Source organism: Cajanus cajan, chromosome 1 (assembly GCF_000230855.2).
Source record: "Cajanus cajan strain Asha chromosome 1, NIPB_CcT2T_4, whole genome shotgun sequence".
NCBI classification, from domain to species: Eukaryota; Viridiplantae; Streptophyta; class Magnoliopsida; order Fabales; family Fabaceae; genus Cajanus; species Cajanus cajan.
Genome location: NC_138517.1, coordinates 7,413,628 through 7,436,531, shown reverse-complemented (window position 1 = coordinate 7,436,531; position 22,904 = coordinate 7,413,628). Strand labels below are relative to the sequence as shown.

The window sequence follows — 22,904 nt, the reverse complement described above, 5'->3', positions numbered from 1 at the left end:
TGGATTTTGCCACTGTTTTGTGATATTCATCCATCACACGTGCGACATCAAAAAGGGTTTGCAAAGCACGAACGTGGAAGATTCAAAGATGATGACATTCAGAAGCTGTAAAAATGGAGGTTGACTTTGACTCAAGCTGCTGATTAATTTGTCTGGTTTGCATTTCAAAATTGGGTAACACTAACATACTGTTTCTAGTTTTATTTGTTATTGTTATAATAAATATTTATTTTTATATTTAAAATCTATTACATTTACACTAACATCTCTTAAATTTTACATTAAATCATTTTAATTATTTAAAAGATATTATTATTGACCTCGTAAGAGATTAATGTAAATAATAAAAAAAATAGAAAATGTACGAAGCCTCACGAGATGTAATGTAAGTATTACTTACTCAAATATAACAATTTACTTCAAATACACCTATGTCGTAATTTATTATAATAAAATAGATTTCTGTAAGCTAAACCTCGTGTTTTATAGTAGGGTTTCAATAATAGATTTATGTATAATTTATTATAATAAAATATGTGAAAAATTAAAATTATTATATTTACATATATCTATGAAAAATAATATATCATTAATTTTTTTACAATAATTATTTACATAAGTTAATAAAAAATTAATTTTAAATAATTAGGAACTATATTTTAAATATAAAGAAAATATTTCTCTTTCACTTTTTACTAGACCATTATTTTTCTCAATTTTTAAGAAAAAAATAATTAAAAATCAAAATAATTTTAGTAATTAACACATTACAACTTCCAATACTTTTTATAACTATCCACAACCACCTACCGAATTATCTTTTCCTATTTAATTTTTAATTTAAATAATTAAAAAGCACGAAGTGCCGCTTTTACTTAATTATTATAAAAATCAAATTAATTTATTAGTAATTCTTCCAAGTAATCATTCAAAGAGTTAAATTAAATCTGACCCGTCAATAAGAGAATAATTTCACGATTTATAATCATTTAATATATATAGTAATTTTTAAATAATAAAAAAAATTGTTTTCAACATACTGATAAACTATATTAGTTATATAGTTTTGACATATAAATTTAAAGAATATTATCATATTGAAATATTAGAATTAAATAATTTTAAAACAAAAATATTTGAATAATAATTATAAAAAAAAAGTATAGAATTTTGGAAAGAAAAAAAAACATAAATAAAAACTAGTTTTATGTAATACAATGATGTTAGTATGCAGTAAAGGAATCTAAAATATGCAGTGCAGGATTCCAATGAAACATCTTAGATGCTAGAAAATCTGCAACACTATTATTAGAGGTGTCAAAACGGGCCAGCCCGACCTATGTGGGCTGGCCCACCTTGGCCCACCTTAAAAACGGGTCAACTCAACTCGGCTCACTTTTGATTTTGTCAAAAATTTTCTGGCCCGGCCCGGCCTACCACGGGTTGGTGGGTCAAACGGGCCAACCCACCAACTCACCAAAAAATTTATAAAAAAATACCAACAAAATTTAAAATATATCATCGGTTATTAATTTTTTTTTTTTGTTTTTTTAGTTCTTAATTAGTTTCGTTGAAGCATCCATTATAATACTTGATGTAATTTTAATTTAATTTTAATGTAATATACATTATTCAACATAGGTAAAATTCATATACATCATTCATTATTGTTATGAAAAGCATAAGTAAAAAACTAAAAATGCAAAATATATGGATTTCATTATTTGGGCTTACGTAACATTGGTAACAATGTGAAGGCCAATTCTATTTGAGCCCAAACCCAATCCATTATTAAAACTTAAAAGAACAAAACCCTACACAGTACACACGTAAGTGACAGTAACACACCCTTTCAATCTCTCATCCGAGTCATCCCCAAAGCGGCAAAGCATGTTGTTGTAGACTTGCAGGCAACGAGAGAAAAGTTGAAGCGACCAAAGCAAAAGTAAATTAGGCACATAAAAACATTATATTTTGGAAGAGAAGAAAAGGAGAGAGCACCTTAAGCTGAAGAAGTCGTCCTCTGTGAAGTTCGTGAGACGCACAACGAGTTCCCTTTGATTCTTTGTGACGATAACGCGTTCCTAATTCTGAAGTTGAAGCTGTTGCCTGTTGGTCTTCCTCCAAGCGGAACCTGTAGAGGGGGGGTAGTAGGCGTGGAGGTGGAGCCGTGGAGGGCGATTTGTATTTTGTTCCTTGCTAGAATAGGGTTTTCACTTTTCAGTCTTTTGAGTTTTGACCGTTTTGTTTTGGAATTAGAGTTTCGTGTGTGCGTGTATTATTGGATTGTCTATTGCAAGAAAAAAAAAATAGGTGGGTTGGTGGGCTGCTCGGCCCACCACGGGTTCAGCTCAAGTGAGCCGGGTGAAAGTGGGCCAGGTTTAGATTTACCCACTTACTATAAATGTTTCATTTATTTGGACCTGGCCCGGTCCGTTTTTAAGGTGGGCCGGGTTGGCCCACGGGCCATAGCCCATTTTGACGGCTCTAACTATTACCCTCTTGAAGTTCATGCGAAACACGAACGTTTCACTCTCTCTGAATCCACAGTCTAATAACAAAGACCATGGTAAGGAACGGGTGGATGTCACTCACCCTATGAGTTAAAAACTGCACATCCAACTTGCTATCAGACTTTCAATCCATACGAAACAATGTCCTTAACTCTAAGCAATTTCCAATGAAGAGAGAATCCCCTAGAGCTCTGTCATTCCAACACTAGAAGAACCAATGTTATGAACAAAACCAAGGATCCACCTGCCATCCTCATTGCGGAACACACCAGCACAACCTGCACTATGGCCTCCTGTTAGTAGTTAATATATATTGTTTAAGTTTCTATTTTTTGAATTAAGTTATTGATATCTGATTATATAAAACCCCGATACTTTAGGGAGAGAGAAAGCTAAGAATTAGCTCTTGATTTTTTATAGGTAACCACCCATGATTTGCGCATAGTGGTGGTGGGTAGTTTCTCTGTTTTGCATTCCTTTATGTTGATGTAATTCATTTCAATTGAATGACAAGTGGAAGTTTAGATTCAGAAAATTCCTTTTACCTGTTTGTGCTAACAATCTGGTATCAGAGCCTCGTCACAGGGGCCTGAACTAGAAACTAACGAGTGGGAGTGAAAGAAACATCGGGGGGGTCTGCAACAAACACTGGGTAGAGAGTAAGTCAAAAGTTGCGTTTTCTTTCTGAAGCATCATTCAGAAATGGCCGAATCTGTTAAGTACGTACAACCTGTAATTCCTAAATTTGATGGGCACTATGATCACTGGGCAAAGTTAAAAGAGAATTTCCTTCGCTCAAAGGAATACTAGCAGTTGGTGGAACATGGAGTTAAGGTGGTTCCAGACAAAGCAAATGCTTCAGAGGCAGAGATCAAATTGATGGAAGAATAGCAGCTCAAGGATTTAAGGATAAAAAATTCTCTATCAAGCAATCGATAGAGACATTCTGGACACCATTCTAAAGGATGAAACGTCTAAACACATATGGGACTCCATGAAACAGAAGTTCCAGGGCTCAACACGGGGTAAAATGAGCATAGCCACATGCTTTACACAAGGAATTTGAAATACTGCAGATGAAGGAGGGAGAGTCAGTAAATTCATACTTTGCTCGGACATTGAAGATAGCCAAAAGTATGAAAGTTGTTGGAAAGAGTATGCAAGAGAGTGTCATATAACTGCAAAAATCTTGGGTCTATGACACCTCAGTTTAATTATGTTGTGTGTTCCATTGAAGAATCCAATAATTTGGATACCATGACAATAGACGAACTACAAAGTAGTCTATTAGTTCATAAGCAGAGAATGACATTCTCAATAGCACAGGAGCAAGTTATGCAAACCGTGGTTGATGAGAAAGGTGGAAGAGGCAGAGGAAGAGGAAGAAGTAGAGGGTCTTTTTGAGGAAGAGGAAGGGGAAGACAATTATTCAGCAAGGCTGAAGTTGAATGCTTCAAATGCCACAAGCTTGGACATTTTCAGTATGAATGTCCCTTGTGGGAGAAGAAGGCACACTATGTTGAAACAGAGGATAAGGAGGAACAAGAGGATGATCTCTTGTTGATGGCCTTAGTAGAATGCAAAGAAGGAAAGAAGGGTGAGTGGTTTCTAGACTCGAGGTGCAGTAACCACATGAGTAGTAACAAGGAGTGGTTCTCAGAATTAGATGAGAATTTTCGACACAAGGTAAAACTGGGTAATGATACTTGTATAGTTGTAATGGGGAAAGGTAGTGTTCGAATGTTGGTGAATGGAATTATACATGTAATCACACATGTATATTATGTTCCTGAACTCAAGAATAATCTATTGACTATAGGGCAGCTTCAAGAAAAGGATTTGAGTATCAAAATTCAGAACAATAAATGTAATGTTGTTCCTTCAAAGATAGGACTAATTATGGAAGTACGTATGAGTGCAAATAGGATGTTTGTCCTGACAGCAATTATGAGAGCAGAAACAACATGTTTTCAGGCAGATGTGGAGGATAATTCTCAACTATGGCATCACAGGCTGGGACATTTAAACTATGATGACTTAAAACATTACAAGAAAAATGTTAATTTTTGACGGACAAAATCCGTCGAAAACAAGTATAATCCGTCAAAAACTCTTAATTTTTGACAGATTTCCATCCATCAAAAAAAGCGACATCAGAAAAAAAATCCATCGAAAATTATTCCGTCAAAAAATTTTGACGGAAATAGTTCCGTAAAAAATATTCGTCAATAATTTTCGATAAAAATTTCTGAAAGAAATTACAAAATTAATTTCTGACGAAAATTTCTGTCAGAAATATTTGAATTTTATTTTTTAATAAATTTATTAATATAACCAATTGACATTATTTTCACCTGTTTAACAATATATAAGATTGATAGAAGCTTCATTAAAATAAATTTAAAAGATAATAGTAATGTTTATATCATAATAATAATCCAACGCTAACATATGTTAAACAATTCATAATTCAAACATCATATATAGTTAATTCAAATATATTAATATTTTTCTAATGTTAACTAATAGTCTTTATAATTAGGAGAGTCTTCTTGATGTTTTCCTTGATCATCTTTTTCTTGTTGGTTTTGATGTTTTTTCCCATTTTGTTGATCTAGGTTGGTATTTTGTTGTTGACTAATATTTTGAATGGCGGTTTGTGTTTCTGCGGGTAAGAATTGCAAGATAATTGATTAAAACTTTTGCAACTGACGAATAACCACATCATTTTCTGCAAATTGTTGTTTCAATTGAACAATTTCTTCTGTGTCATATGAACTACTACAAGATGCTTTCCTTTTAAGCTTGAGGCGACAGCCGTGTGTATATTTTGAATCATGAGCAAGGTCTCCAGCTCCATACAGTCGCCCCTTATTGGTCATGCCACCAACTGCATCATACCAACACTTAGACCTAATTGTATCCTCCAAACTAGGGTTCATAGGATGTGATTCATCAACAGATCATGCAGCCTCAGACATAACAAGAAAATTTATTGAGAAAATCTTCCTATTATTCAAACAAAGGCATTGTTTTACTAATCTTGTAAATATGATTAAAAATAACATGAATAATTTTTGCAACCGAGATCGCAACGAGACGGTGAAAAAAATGAATTAAAAATAAGGAGTCTCCACCAATGTTGTTTTTTACGGAAAAACATTGGAAAAACCATATAATAGAAACTGGTCTACAAAAATCAGATTTTTGAGTTCGGGAGTCGATAACGTGTGAGGAAGGTATTAGTACCTCACAACCACTAGTGCAAAAATTGGATTTAAAATCGGAGTTTTAAGATCGATTACAAAGTAACCGATCTTAAAAGTGACGCGATGACAATTTTGTAAATAACATGAACACTTTTAAGATCGGTTAAAATTTAACCGATCTTAAAAGTACTTTTAAGATCGGTTATTTTATAACCGATCTTAAAAGTATGCTTGACACCACTTTTAAGATCGGTTACAAAAGAACCGATCTTAAAAGTGGCACTTTTAATGACACTTTTAAGATCGGTCATAAAATAACCGATCTTAAAAATACTTTTAAGATCGGTTATTTTATAACCGATTTTAAAAGTGCTACTTTTAAAATCAGTTATTATAGAACCGATTTTGTATGTAGCATACAAAATCGGTTCTTAAATAACCGATTTTAAAAGTATCGTCAGAAATCTTTTATATTCCTATCCATTCCCATTCTCTTTAATTTTTCCCTCCATTCCTTTTTTTAATCTCTGAAGCTCTCATTTTCTATAGTCTCCAAGGTAAATTTCATTTTCATTTTCGTCTTCTCATGTTCTTATTGTGTCTCTTTTCGTTTTCTCATACTCTTCTCATCTTTATTTTCATTGTAGGTTCAGTTTGGGCAAATTTCGAACCTGGAACGGCCCGTTCTTGCAGAACGAGCCATTCTCCCTCGAGAATGGACCGTTCTCCCTTGAGAACGGGCCGTTCTACAAGGAGGACGGCTCGTTCTCGAGGGAGAACGGCTCGTTCTCGAGGGAGAACGGCTCGTTCTGCCCCCGTACTGGAATTTAAATTTTGGCCTTTTTAACAGACTGGAATGGCCCGTTCCAGTTTTGGAACGGCCCGTTCCAGTTTAATTTTTTTCACAGCCCAGACTTTTAAGATCGGTTATAAAGCAACCGATGTTAAAAGTTAACTTTTAAAATCGATTGTTTAACCGATTTTAAAAGTCTAATTTTTAAAATCGGCTCTTTCAAAATCGGTTACAGAACCGATTTTAAAAGTGAAAAATAACCAATTGTAAAATCCTTTTTTCTACTAGTGAACGTTCGTCCTAAGACGATTACCTTTAATTAATTAAACAAATTATTTATGACTTATAAAATATTTATTTGACCCTAAATTTATTAACTATAATGATCAAATATATTTTATTTATCTAATTTAACTAATGCATTTGAAAAAGGTTTAAATTATTATTGTTATATAAAAAGGAGGATAATACTATTTTTATTTTTTTAGCTCGACAAGACTTATTTCTTGCTTCTATGTATCTCCATGTATAACGAAGAATCAGAGTCACGTAGTTCTTTGTAGAAAATATTTGTACGTTGATATTTTTTAATTAAATTTTAAATTGAGGATTCTTGAACCATCTCAGCTTATTCACCTTAAAAATATAAAATTGACTAAAGTGTACACCAAAGTCAATTCAATAAAAATTATAATTGTAATTATTGTTATAGATATTATTATCTTAAAAGTTTTTTTTTTGTTGGACATTTTTGTTTTTGGAGAAAAAATTTAAAGATAAGTTATCACAACTTGTACTTTAAATTCAAAGGTTAAAAAGATGTCACATCTAATTAACCATTCCTCCAATAAAATTTTTGATATAATAACTTAGATTATTTATGTTGAATGTTGTGGCAATATTTTTTTATATAAATTATATTTTAAAATTTAAATAAGAAAGACTTTAAGATGACAAATTGTCACAACTTGCACCTTTAAGCTTTAGAATCAAGAGAATATCACATTCAAATAATCCATTTTAAAATGATAGATATTATGAATATAAATGAAGAACCCCATAGTTATTATTATTATTGTTATTATAGTAACTATTATTATCACTATATATTTATTATTATTACTATTATTGTTGTTGTTATTATTATTATTATTATTATTATTATTATTATTGTAGTTGTAGGATCTTTGAACTGTCATAGTTCACGTGTCTTACAGGGTGGAACCAACTAAAGTGTATTCCTTAGCTAATTCCATTTTTTTAAAAAAAATAGTTTGATATGTTTTAAAGTTTTAAAGAGAAGTTTTAGGACTATCAAACTGTCAATGTTTGCTTCCAAACCTTTAGGATTAAATAAATATTTCGTCTAATTAATCCATTCTCTTTAAAACAAAATGTTAGAAAAATCCTGTCTTTCTTATAGTGAATAAAATCATTAGGTTTTCATTGTATGTAATACTATTATTAGTATAATGGCTTAGTCTAAATTAACAATTATGAAATACTTCATTTTTAGAAGAGAACTTAGCATTGCAAAGTTATCACAACTTGTGCTCTAAAATTTTAAGATTAAGAGGATGTCATGTGCAATTAATCTATAAAGTAAATTTGATCAATGATTAAATATACACATCTAGTTAATCTGTTTAATAAAGTAAATTTAATCAATTATTAAACATATTATGAATATAAAAAACAAAGACATTTTTTAAAAACAAATGATCAAATCAAATACCAAGTAAGAATATACTGATTTTTTAAAACTTAATATTACCTATCTTTTTTCTTTATTTAATCCTTTCAGTTGTCTCGTCACCATATTTTGCCAATTTATTTTCAATGATGTGTGCAGGCTTTAGATCCAGGCTTTGGACTAGAAAAGCTAAACACGCAATAGTGAAATGGGAAGTAATAAAATATTCGAAGAAGAAACAAAAAAAAAAGTAATGAATACCTGAACACGCAATAGTGAAACGGGAAGTAACAAAATATTCAAAAACTTGACGATGAATATCTAAATCATACCTTTGTGGTTGTGAATCTGAAGTTGTAATTTTACAACTATTACTCTCGGCTTTTGTTGTTGCTCACGGCTCAGTCTCCTCCCTGCTCTGCTTGCGTTTCATATCACTTGAAGATGAACGGAAGGAAACTACTTGTGGAGAAAAAAAATCAATCGCCAAAGTCAGTGGAGCCTTACCCCATCTCGGCTACTGCACTCTGTTTTTCGTTCTTCCCTCTCTTGGCTACTGCCTCCTCCCCTTCATCCCCCTTTTCTGTGTTTTTTTCTCTCCTTTATAGAAGAAACGCATACAAGCCGAAGCATGCTGCCAAAAAAATGCCAGTTTGCCAAGTTTGAAGTTTCGAGAATTGTTTTACGCATGGCACCAAAACTAGACTTTTACACTAACATGGAAACCTTACAGGATAAGGAAAAAAGTTCACTAGCTACAAAACACATTTGTTGATATAGAGGAAGATTTGGCTTCTCTATTTGTCCTTTTCTGATTTTCGTTGTTTTTATTTATTATTTCTAGTTATTGTGTATTTTTTGAGTTTAAGTCTAGCTTGCAAATTGTTAATTTGAAATTTTTGACAAATAAATTAATAGAAAAAATTAGTGGAATAAAATTGGTGTTTACAATAATTAATTAAATAACTTACATATGTTTTGCTAGATCTTTCATCAACAAACTCTCCCGTTTCTTTTCGTATATGGGTCTGTTGAAAGACCTCATCAATATGCACTGAGCGAACAAATTCTTTTGCATGCAAATAATACATTGATAGGAAATAAATTAATTTGTTGTAAAGTAAAAATAGAAAAGAAAATTTTAATCTATACATACCATGCGCTTGGCATGATCATGAACTGTAATTGAGCCACCTGTATGAAGAGTCTCACCCTTATTAGATGCTCGATTTAGTGAGGCTTGTGTAGACTTTAATCGAAAAGCAGCTGAATTCTAATGTGCTACCAATTCGTTCCACACATCTTGTCCAACCCAAAGTGGCCTTTAACTACTTTTCGAGCTTCATTAAACATATCAGACAATCTATGGGAGGCTTTTGAGTGAAAAATTTTCTTTATTTGTTCCTCATCCTCATGTCTCCATGCCTCCTTACGTTATATGAAGAAAAAACCAATGAATTATAATAATTGTAACACATCAAAATGTCACAGGAAATCAAATTCAAAACTTTTTCAACAATTAATAGAATTGAACCTTTATAACATATCATGCAGGTGAAGCTACAAACAAATATAACATGAGGATACAAATAAATAAATTAAACCAAATCGAAAGCAATAACACAAGCATTTCAACTCAATTTTTTTATAAACTAAAATGAACAATCTATTTACAACTTATGTTAAAAGTAGATGTTTGTATTGAAACTACAATAACAAGTAAGTTCAAGTGTTTATGAACATGTAAAGCATCAAAGTTCCAAGTGAAGAAATGAGATGAACAATATATCACTCAGAAATTGGTACAATTTAGATGAACATATCATTATTCACAAACAAGCAATTCATATCAATGTTCACAAACAAGAAAATGTTGCTTAATGGTCTCTGTGATAGCATGTGTAGCAATAACGAATGGTTCAAACCTAAATACAAAAAAAAAGGTTAGCAAAATTAAAAGATAGTGAATGATGAAAATTAAATTCTAATTTATTCTTACCTTGTCCTAATAGGTTCAATTACTGGGCAATTATTGGGTGGGGGGTCTTCTGCTCCCAAGTCTAAATCATCTCCATTTATAGATCTAGAAGATGATGGAACCCTTGTAGCAGTTAGGGATGGTGTGACTGCAATAAATGGAGATGGTGATCTGGTGGGTTCAACAACTAGCGAAGGTGCTTGTGTGGGTGCAACAAATGAAGTTGGTGATCGAGTGATTGTAGCAACTGGGGATGGTGTGGTTGTAGCAATAGACGATGGTGCATGTGTGGGTGCAACAAGTGGAGATGGTGATTGGGTGGGCTCAATAACTGGGGATGGTGTGGGTGCAACAATTGAGGAAGGTGATGGTGATGGAGATGGTAAGTTTGATGGGGTTTAAGTAGATGATCCGGGGGTATTTGTTCCTGAAAATACTTTAATTACATAACGTGACTTCTTCGACTTTCCTTTATCATTTCCCTTATTACCAGGAGAGGGACCTTCTCCTGTCATATCTATATAGGAATGATAATATTGTGAATAACAAATCAAAATTAACATGTATAAATATAGGGATAAATCAAAATTAACATGTATAAATAATATTATGATTAAGTGATTCAAATGCATCATAAAAATAGAGAACTAAATAGAGGGATAAAACCAATATAATCATTGTCCTTAGACATTTATCCTTATTGCCTAATCCTCTTCAGAGCTATATACATCAAAGTCTTCTTCTAATTCCCCTTCATTTGACTCCTCTTCTTCTTCCTCCTCATCCTCTTGTACTTCAACATGTTGTAGGGGTTCTTCAAGCTCATCAACTTCTTCAAGATCACCTTCTACATCCTGTAATCCTAAAATACCTTCAACTTCAATGACTTCATTAGTATGTGTCATTTCATCTACCTGGTAAGCCACTTCATCAAATTCTATACGACCCCTTGGCTTTGTTTTGATTACAACAAACCAACCATGTTTATTCATTCATGTTGTTGGATATGGGACATAATACACTTGCCTTACATTATATGCAATGATAAATGGATCAACCTCTTTATATCTTGCATCAATCCGAATATCCACTATATTATATTTTGGATCCACTCTTGTACCTATTCTTGACAGATCAAACCAATCACAATAAAATACAACCACTTCCTTATGATAACTTAAAGCATTGTATTGAAGTTCATATGTGTTGAATGACCCCATAGAAATCATCTTCACCTCCTTCTGTAATGCCCTTTACATAAACTCCACTATTAATGGTTTTTTTCTCCTTGCACCATGCATAAGTTTGAAACTTGTACCCATTAACAAAATATGTGTGCCATTCTTTAACACATCTAAATGACTTATTTGACAAATCCCTTAAGTGTTGGTTTCTCCCATTTAAAGGCTTGTTGTGAACCTGTGTACATGAAAAGTTATATTTTAATTAATGTATATATAATGGGGAATTAAAATAAATTGTTATATACATACTTTTTCCTTGAACCATCTAGGAAAATCAACATGTATACGAGCAAAAGCATTTTCTTGAGTTTGCATGAATAAACTGCTCAAATATATCACTTAAAGGGCGAGTTTAAGATCAGAATACAAGATAAATTGTATAATAATAAAAATATTCATTCTCAAATGTTTACTCAAGGTACGATTTAACTTCAATGCAATTGATCAACACATGAACATGGGCTGAATTGTGTTGTTCATCGATTAACCATTTAATCAACTCCTTTTCCTCTTCCATTGAGTTCTTCTATATCACTATGGTGTTAATACTCTTCGACAACGTCACTCATCTTTTTGACAACATCAATGACAACACCCAACATTTTTGCTTTCATACTTCCATTCCCATTCAAACAAAATCACCATGTTTTTGTTGAAGTAGATTTGTTTACACACCACATTCCAAATCTAAAATCATGCACGTCAAGAAGAAGAGAGAGAAGTAGAAAAGAGTAAAACAAAAAGTTGCACGACAGATTAACCTTGCACACCTTTGTTGTAGCATTGCAGTACTCAGCTAGGTTTCTCCTCCGTTGCATCATTTTGGTGTCATGTCTCACACTTGTGCACCTCTGTGTCGTGTCGTTTCGTGTTACTCACTACGTGTCATGCTCCACACTCTTGCTCGTTGTCACGAATCAATTTGCAATTGTTTACCTTTTTGTGTGAAACTTGCATATCAAAAGTTAGACTCAAAGAATAAAAAAGAGAAAGGAAAAAGGGAGAAAAGTGGTGGTTAGAGGTGACCCTGAGCATAGTTAAGGTGAGCATCTAGGACCCCATTTTCAAAAGGCGCAATTTTTGTCTACAAAAATAAATTTAGATAATTAAATTATATAAGAGAATATTATAAATAAAATAAAATAAAATAAGTTAATCGCCATTAACTAATCAATTGATAGGTGATATTTTTATTTTTCAACTAAAATATATCCGTACTTTTAAAAAAAATGAAACGATCAATGGTGTTAAATGTAAAGAAAAAAATGTTATATCTCAACTATAAATTGTACAATAAAATATATTAATTACCTACTAATTTGAATTAAAAATAATTTTCTCTCTCTTTATATATATATATATATATTGTTGAGCACCCGAGGTTACCATGCACATACACATGTCTCCACATTGATAAAATATTGTCCGTTCTGGGTTCAAATTCTCATGGTTTTACTTTTGGATATCACTCAAAAGGTCTCTCTGCTAATGAAAATAACTGTGTGTATATAAACTCATGTTCATCCTCTTGTTTGAATGATGTGAGATTTTGCTTGCATCCCAACATATATATATATATATAGAGTTTCAACAAAGTCTAAAAGTGGTCGCGAATGGCTTTGTGCTAGTGATGGTCCTTCTACCATCTTTACACATTTAATTTGTTAATTAATAAACTCAGTATATATATAACTTGCTAATTAACATTCTTTTCCTAAAAATTAAGTGAGTTTATATTGCATATTTATTATTATTAATTAATAGATAAATAGAATATATCTTTTTTATAATGTTACATATTATTGATTTATATATATATATATATATATATATATATATATATATATATATATTATTTATGTTTGTATAAACTTGTCGTTAATAAATAATGGTCACGACTTTCTCTTTCTCTCACTTTTTTAATTTTTTTTATCTCAAATCCATTTGATGCTCTCTTTATTATCTTAATTGTGACCTCTTTTGTTCTACTGGATCTCAATCAATCTGCAAAGCTTTATTTGTTAGTTGCCACAAATTCTTTTGTGATGTGTTGTCATTGTTGATCTTTTTTCACGACAACAATTTGAGAGTTTAAAGTTAAAAAATAAGTATATAGGATATTATTGTTTCATCTTATTATCATTTACTCATTCAAATTTTTATATTTGATTCATAGATTATGATTTAGATTTTTATCTATATTTCTCTATTTGTTTGAGTTTAAACATATTGTCTAAAAAATAATCTTTATTGTCATCTAAAATAGAAAAAAAAATTGAAATTGATATTAAATTTCAAAAGTTTGCTCTCAATAATTTTTTTTTAAATCTCTTATAATTTTTCTTCAAAATGATGCAAATATAGATAATCTAGACTTTAAGATATCATTGTTTTGATTCATCCCAGAGCACAAAAAAACTTAGAGTCAACTCTAGGGGTGTTCAAATTGTTAAATTGAACTAAACTAGAAGAAAACTAAACTAAACTATAATAAATAGTTCATCAAACTAAATTGAACTAAAATAAATATTGACTAAACTAAACTAAACTATTATCTATTTTAGTGCACTATAGTTCTAGGAGTTTAAACTAAACTATAATATCAACTAAATAAAACTATTATTAACTATAAACTAAATTGAACTACATTAAAAAAATAAATTTAAAATCATTTTTAAATTAAGTTACCAAATCATTGATATTAATTATGAATAACACTACTATAATTTTTTTTATTACATGCGATTTTTCCTGCGATTTTTTATAAAAATTTGCAGGAAACGTTGTTCTTACAAATTTTTTTGTAAAATTTTATCTATAGGTAATAACTTTGTAGATAATATGTTTTTGTGAATTTTAAAATTTGTAAGAAATTTTCCAGCAAAATTTCTTGCAAAAAAAATCGTAGGAAGGTTTCCAGCAAAAAATTATATATATATATATATATATATATATATATATATATATATATATATAATACATCAAAGACTTCTACACTATATTTTTAATAAAATAGTTTTTAAAAAACAAAATGACTAGACTTTAAAATTAGTTTGAAATACGAAATTATAATTATTTAAAAAAATATTTTTCATCTATTAAATAATATATATATATATATATATATATATATATGTATATATATTAATTATAGTATCTATAAACCTATTTAAAAAAAAACTCTTATTCGATAGCTCAATAACTAGTTTTAGTAAATACATTAATTCGATTAGTGTATGTGTATCAACTATTTTTTTGCGCATAGCCGTGATAATGTAAAAATAAATAATAAATTTAAAAAAGAAAAAGAAGAGACACAATAGCCATGATCATGTAGAACTCAATTGGATAATAATTGGGCTTTTCTCTTCTGAATGACCGTATCCTACTACTTAAAAATTTGATAATAAAAAATTTGATAATAATGATTGGGTTTTTCTCTTCCGAATGATCATACCTTACCGCTTGACCATGGGACATAATCTTGAGTAAAAAAAATAAACAAGATAATTATATTTACTCACTAAAGTGAAAGAAAAATATTTTTACTAATATAAAAAAATATATACATACGAGAAGAGACTACAATAAAAATAATAATGGTCAAAGTCTATATAAAAAAAGAAGATAAAATAGTTTTAAATTTAAATAAAATAAAAGTAGATAAAACTCTACGAGATTTGGTCCCCTTTATGTAAAGATTAAAGAGATACATCCAGACCAATTTTATGTGCCACAATATTTCCTTTTGATTTTGAAAAAAGCAACTTTAGGTGAGTTTTCTTTAGAGTGTTCAAATGGCTAAATTGAACTAAACATATGTATATAAAAAATGAGATTCAGTTTTCTTTAGATAATAAAAAGATAAGTTTATATATATATATATATATATATATATATATATATATATAATACATTTTTTTAATTTTTATAATATTTATATTAAAAATATTAAAAGAGTAATAATTATGAAAAGTATATAAATTTTTATTCAATTAATAAATAAAAGTTATTTTTTTAATCTTATAAATTAATTATTTATTTAGAACTATAGTGCACTAAACTACTTTTTATAATAGTTTAGTTTTTAAAACTAAAACTTAAAATATAGTTTAGTTTAGTTTTTATAAAAAATAGTTTAGTTTTTTATAGTCTAGTTTAGTTTAGTTTTCCTAATAGTTTAGTTTAATATAGTTCTTTGAACACCCCATATTGCCAAAAATGTCTCCGGCAACAGTGTACCATAGATAACAACGTCCGGTGGTATATGGATTAAGGATATAAAATGTGTTATGATATAATATGGAAGATACATCTTAATACTTATGTCTCAAATTAATCTAAGAAACAAAAATAGTGGACCATGTCCACCTTAGCCTTTGTCATTTTATAGTTCATGCGGCCTTTTATCTCATTTTCTCTTCACTATTAAAGGTAAATTGTTGGTAAAACTATCAAAGTAAGACACCTGAGCAGGTTGATCCATCCTAACACGAGTTGGATAATAAGTGAGTTAATTCAACTTGAATCATCTTTAATTTGGTAAGCCAAGAAACAAAAACTTAACATTTGACTCATCACAAATTAATAGATTAATCAGATTGTTTCACTTAAATTAAAAATAAATTAAATAAAATTTGTTGAACTTTATAAAAAAACCTATTATATAATTTTATTATATCTTAGAATTATAATTATATTAATAATTAGATTAAAAAAATGTAAAAAAAAAATAGATATTAATTACAATCAACTTAATCAATTTATAATATAAAAATAGTTATATAAAATATTAACAAATAATATCAAATTAAAATTAAATATAATTTATAATATATATATATATATATATAAGTCAATAGTATAAATATATAATGATATAAACTAATATTTAACAAAATAAAAAGTATACTAATCCTGTTAGTCTGTGAACCAATTCGGCTCACCGTCTATCCATGCGTTTGAATTTGCGTCAATAATATTCCACAAAACAAGATATAATATCACGTTTTGAGTTCAATAAACGTCAATTTAAACACGGCCTATGAATAGGTTGAACTAAAAAAGTTTATAATAGAAATGGCTCAAAATTTTCCGATGCAACATGACTCAAATTCTGGGTCAGGTTTACCATAAGTTAAAACTTATTTTTACAGTGTAATTATTATTATTATTATTATTATTATTATTATTATTATTATTATTATTAGTATTAGTATTATTGTTATTATTATGTGTGTGGACCATTTGAAAATGTAGCCGCTACTTCCTATGCATGTTATCCATAATAACCTCATTGAATATGGAACTAGCATGATATTACACAAACGAATATGTCAGTCTTCAGACCCAAAACTATATATAATTAAACTGAACATCATATCAATTTAATTAAAAGCATTTTGAGTAAAACACACATATATAGCGAGACAAGCCAAGGGAAAATTAAATTTTCTTTGCTTACGTACCTATGACACATAACTGCTGCACATGCAACATTTCAGGAATCATTTTGGGAGGCTCAAAATTGTACACATAAGAAGCAGAGACATAATTGCTTTGGTCCACTTGGGACGGCTCCCCATGTACAAAAAGTTCAACATGTGCATGCAAGCATTTTATCTGCACATGGATATGGACAGTGCACAGATCAATGTGTCTTTCCAACAGGTTAAAAACCATATATATATTTCACTTTTCTATCGTGTTACATTCACTCACTTCACTAACTATTACCTTTTTCAATAATGTCTTTCCCAAACTCCATTTTGAAGGCTTAACAAGATCAAAAAGAAAAGAAAGAGAAAAACAAGTAAAAGATAGTCATAAAAAAGAGAAATGAAAAAAAAATGAAGATAAAAGATAAAAGTAATGTAAAAATAAATAAATTTTACTAGTTTTATAACTTTATTCACTCTCGGTGACACAATATTCTTCATCAAAACGTGGTTGCTCTTGTTGTCATGCACAATTTGGTCAAAGAAAATGACAATAATATATGATATGAACCTGTTCAAAATTTCAATTCTCTGATACTAGGCTTGGCTGTATGCCTGTATGCTGGCATGTTATCTTGATCTCCACGCCAATTACTTTCCATTAATTATTCACACGTACACTAGCATTCTGTCAAACATTATATATAAAACGATTGTTTCACAGGAGAAAAGTAAATTATTATAATGAAAGAAAGGAAGAAATATTATAAAAGCATGTAAATCTTATAAGATTGATTAAAACATAAATTAACATGTAATAATAATATATAAACATCTTATATATATTAAAAAACTTTAATAACATCTACCATTTCTCTTTTTTTTAATACATCATATTTCTTTTTTTCTCCCTTTCTCACTCTAGATGTTGAACAACACCCAATTGTCTATGAATTATTTTCCAACATAAAGTTAGACGTTTTTCTTGGGTATATGCTTCTCAGCGAAATAAAATGAATTTCCGAGCTCAACTTGAAGGAAAACATGAGAAAACGAAAGGGACATTTAACATATTCAAACTCTTTCTAAGAACCAAGTTGGTTAATTGTTACTTACCACAAATATATAATAGTCGGACTCTACATGCAAGTGAAGAACTTGACGATCCAATAATTGACCCTAACTGGCACTTACATGAGAAGAAGAAAGTTCAACATAGCCAAAGACAACTTGCCGGAAAGAAAATTCCGGTGACCTAGTAATTGACTCCGGCAAGTCATCCTTGGCTGCATCACTCTCTCTGCCTCTTCATGCAAGTCCCTCTTAGGTATGCTGCATTTATTTCTTGCATCATCATGTGATACTTATATGTATTTATAAGGTGCTTGCTTTGATAGCATATAATATAAGGTGCATTATATTATGTGGCGCATTAACCCAAAATTTCTAAAGTAGGAAGTGGCTTTACATGCCAACCGAAAGCCACAATGAGAAAGTCACACCGCCGGACTGACATTGCAAAACTCATCCCAAAAACTTGCTTCATTGGGCATGCAAAATAGGGGACCAATTAGGGAAGTGTTGGGCCCACTTCTTTTTTCTTCTCAAACAAATAATAATCATAATAAGTGTCATTATAAATATAATATATAAATTTAAATTTAAATTTATTTAATATATAATTATACATGATTTTAATGTTAATGTTGAATGAGATTCAATAATATAAATTATATTATTATAATTTATATTTATAATTTTTAATAATATATTAATATATATTGTATTTATAATTTAGATAAAAATGATTTTTAGTGACAAGTATAACATGTGTTTTTATATTTTATTTTTTTAAGTAATCGAAGGAATTTGTAAGAGTAATTCTATTTTTGATTATATAATTTTTAGTTTATATGATTAAGAGAGGAGGAAAAAAAAGAAAAGAAAAATCTGAAATAAAATAGATGAAATGAAATAGAGATTAAAAGAAATTTATAAAATAATAGAATGAATGTGAATTTAAGTCTTATATATCTTGGCTCAAAATTTAAAATGATGATTGAAGATTAATATTCAAGTTTTTTAGCTCGAATAACGACCTATGTGGTCGATCAATCAGCTCAAGGAGTCGATTAAGGTGAAAGATCGGTCGAAATGACCGGAGAAAATGGAGAATTTGAAATGACTAAAGATGTCGTAGAAGTGATGAAGAGCATCAATGGTATGAGTTTGACCATCACTACTAGAAAATTGTAAAATAGCGACCGAAATTAGCGATCGAAATTTATCATTCACTATTTAACAACCGATTATGAATAATCAAAATAGCGACCGATTTAGCGACCAAAATAAGTCGTCGCTAGAAAATTGATCGCTATTAGAGCTGTCAAAATGGACTCAGCCTGGTGAGCCAACCCGGCCCATCACAGGTTCGAGCCGGGTTGGGTAAAAAAAAATATAAAAATTTCAGTATGGGCCAATTTTGAACCCAGCTCACCCGGGTTGAACACGTGGTGAGCCGGACTAACCCACCAACCCGTAATAATAAAAATGTATACTTATTGGGCCAATGTAGCCCATTAGGGTTTCATTTTTCAATTTGAACTTCACAAAAGGATAACTGCACAGCCTGCACTCTCACACCCTTAGTCCGCACCGCACAGCCACCATAGTTGCTGCCACCACACCGCATCAGCCACCATAACTGCCACCACACCGCACCAACCACCATAGCTACCACCACATTTCACCAGCCACCATAGCTGCCACCACACCACACCGCACCAGCCACCACACCGCACTGCATAGCTGCCACCGCACCGCACAGCAAGGCACCACGCTCACCGTGCACTGTGAGCCGCCGCACGCACCGCGAGCCACCGCAAGCCACCGAGTGCACCGCGAGCCGCCGCACGCATCACGAGCCCATCGTGAGAAGTTTGCCAATTTGGTTTGTTTTCAGTTTAGGGTTTAGGGTTTTACATGTTTTTCAAAATTAGGTGAGAAAACCCGTTTAATCCACCAACCCGTGGTGGGCTGGGCTGGGTTCAACTTTTTTGAGCTCACTAATAAATGAGTCGGGTTGGTTTAGCCCACCAAATGCTCAACCCGTAGTGGGCCGGGCCAGGTTACCCGTTTTGACAGCTCTAGTCGCTATTTCGGTCGCTAAATAAGAAATTTTGAATTTTTTAGCGACGAAATTAAATTTGGTCGCTATTTCGGTCGCTAAATTAGAAATTTTGATTTTTTTAGTGATGGAATTTAATTCGGTCGCTAAATCAGAAATTTTGATTTTTTAGCAACGAAATTAAATTCGATCGCTAAATATAAGTTAAAATTAGCGACGAAATTGAATTCGGTTGCTAAATATTAGTTAAAATTAGCGAAAGAATTGAATTCGATCGCTAAATTAGAAATTTTGATTTTTTTAGCGATGGAATTGAATTCAGGCGCTAAATATTAGTTAAAATTAGCGACGGAATTGAATTCAGTCGCTAAATATTAGTTAAAATTAACGACGAAATTGAATTCGGTAACTAAATAGTAGTTAAATTTAGCGACGGAATTGAATTCGGTCGCTAAATCAGAAATTTTAATTTTTTTAGCGATGGAATGAAATTCAGTCGCTAAATATTAGTTAAAATTAGCGATGGAATTAAATTCGGTCGCTAAATCAGAAATTTTGATTTTTTTAGCGACGGAATTAAATTCGATCGCTAAATATTAGTCAATTAGCGATGTAATTATATTCGGTCACTATATATTAGTTAAAATTAGTGACAAAATTCTATTCGGTCACTAAATAAAAGTTAAAAAAAATTATAAATTGCTTAAAAGTGATGATAATATTGTTGTTGAGTATCAATCCCATTTTCTTTTTTTGTAAGAGAAAGATATTAATTTATAATAAAAAAATATTTGTATGCACTCCTACATAATTAATACCAATAGATATTTATGTGAAAAAATATTTTGAGGTTCTTTATTTACGATTGGATTTTTAGGCAGTTTTTTAATTAGAGTATATGAATTTTTTAAAATTTCTTATTTATTTTGATCCATATTTATAATATATATTTCTAACTCATGATAACTTTATTTTTAAATAAATTTTTATATTTAAATTTTATTGATAGAAGAGATGTGATATTTTATGGAAAAAAAGAATTATAACATCCTCTCTTTTTCTAATAGGAAGAGTACAAATGTATTTTCTTAACTATTAGTATTTCTGTATTGTTGTGTGATAAAATTGATTATTTTAAATTATTTTAAATTATTTAACTAGAATCTTATTAATAATTTACTATATGATTTTAATATTTTTGTATAACTAATATATGATTTTAAACTTGATATGAAAATATTATGATATTACTATATAAGATTTTAAATTAGTATTTTATTAATGGTTGATAATTAGAAAATAAAACAAGGATAAATATATTTTTTGAATTTTATATCTTAGATTTAAGATGAATAATTATATTAAGTTAATTAATAATTTATTTAAAATGTTAAAATTTAATTTATAAAAATAATATTTTAAAAGAGAAGGGTTATAATAACATCAGTGTAACTTTTACTAAGTATTACATTGCTCAATAACTTTATATTAAATGTGAATTTTATAAATTCAACCGTTAGATTGAAAGTTTCTTACTCTTAGATCATACATACAAAATCTTATATGAATTCAAGATGATTTGATACTTCATTCTTGTAAAACAAAATTGATGTAATATATACATTTCAAATAAAATATGAGCATTTTGATTACTTTTAAGTTGTTGTTCAATTTTAACAAAAATTGATATAAAACATATAAAGTGATATGAACTTTCAATCTGACGGTTGGATTTACAAAATTCACATTTAATATAGTTATTGAGTGGTGTAATACTTAGTAAAAGTTATACCAGTGTTATTATAACCCTTCTCATTTTAAAATATATAAATTATTACTTAAACTTTTAAATTTATAATAAATAATTTAAATTTTATCATAAAATTAATTTTATATAAAAATAAGTAGATTGTTAATTTTATGATAAAAATCCTAATTTTTGTTACTCAAGATATCATGGGAAAACTTTGTCTCAAGTACAAGAACATTCACTCACCACCATACTATTATACCAATACATTATACATCCCAATCCTATCTATCATTACCTATATAACATCATTGTCACCACCAATCACCTATCACCATTGATGTCTACCATCATGTATTGAAGCTTATCCACCATTGTTATTCATCACCATTATTGTTATTATCATTATTATTGTAATTATATATTACAATTTTCGCCATCATCACCTCATCAAGATAATAATAATGATAATTTATTATGACAGTTAATATTAAAAATATATAATAAATTTAATATTATTTTACTGTATTATTCATTATTCACCAAATAATGTAATGAACAAAATGTTGTTCATTAACTTCACATTTATTTCATCCTATTCTTCTTATATTGTACATTAATATGTATTAAATACACCCTAAGAATAGATTCCATAAAAGAAGTTATGACTCCTTATTAAACAAATAGAACTCACTCTACAATTTGCCTTTACGGGTAAAAAGGAAAGGAGGGGGTGTGTGATCACTAGCTAGCTTTTAGCATCTTCACATGTATGTGCATGGTTTGAAGTTAATTCTTCATTCCTAATCGCTTACATAGATGTTGAGCATTAGATTGATAACTACACAAAATGATAGGATTCTAAAATGAATTAGGGTCAGCGGGCTTGTTTTAAAATGCGGAAACCTCAACATGTTACAAAATATTAATGTCACGTACAATATTCGTTTTCTTAAAGAAAAAAATGTTATTGAAATACTAATTTATTAAAAAACAGGATGTTATTAATTTTCTCTCTTTTTTTGTTCCCGAAGATTTTCATTACTACATATATAAGCCTCAAGAAAATCTTATGAATGACAAAACCCGTAGCAAACTAATATTTGAAGTCTCAAATTAAAATTTGTATTAGAAGTTCATTGTGTGTGAGAGAGAGTAT

At 29.8% G+C, this 22,904-nt stretch overlaps 1 long non-coding RNA gene across 5 annotated transcripts; it reads right to left on the bottom strand.

Moving 5' to 3' along the window:
* Positions 1–1,700: 1,700 nt before the first annotated feature.
* Positions 1,701–18,422, bottom strand: LOC109809160 (uncharacterized). Of its 5 annotated transcripts, XR_002240654.3 has the most exons (9): positions 17,985–18,422; positions 17,440–17,556; positions 17,167–17,205; positions 16,899–17,052; positions 12,201–12,514; positions 9,365–11,605; positions 9,180–9,277; positions 8,541–8,842; positions 1,701–8,397 (listed from the first exon to the last, which is right to left on the bottom strand). It is a non-coding gene; the product is annotated as an uncharacterized LOC109809160 (long non-coding RNA). The 5 variants fall into 5 exon arrangements; XR_014433608.1 differs by lacking the exon at positions 17,167–17,205 and having other exon boundaries at positions 12,201–12,366; positions 17,985–18,421; XR_002240653.3 differs by lacking the exon at positions 17,167–17,205 and having other exon boundaries at positions 17,985–18,420.
* Positions 18,423–22,904: the final 4,482 nt, after the last annotated feature.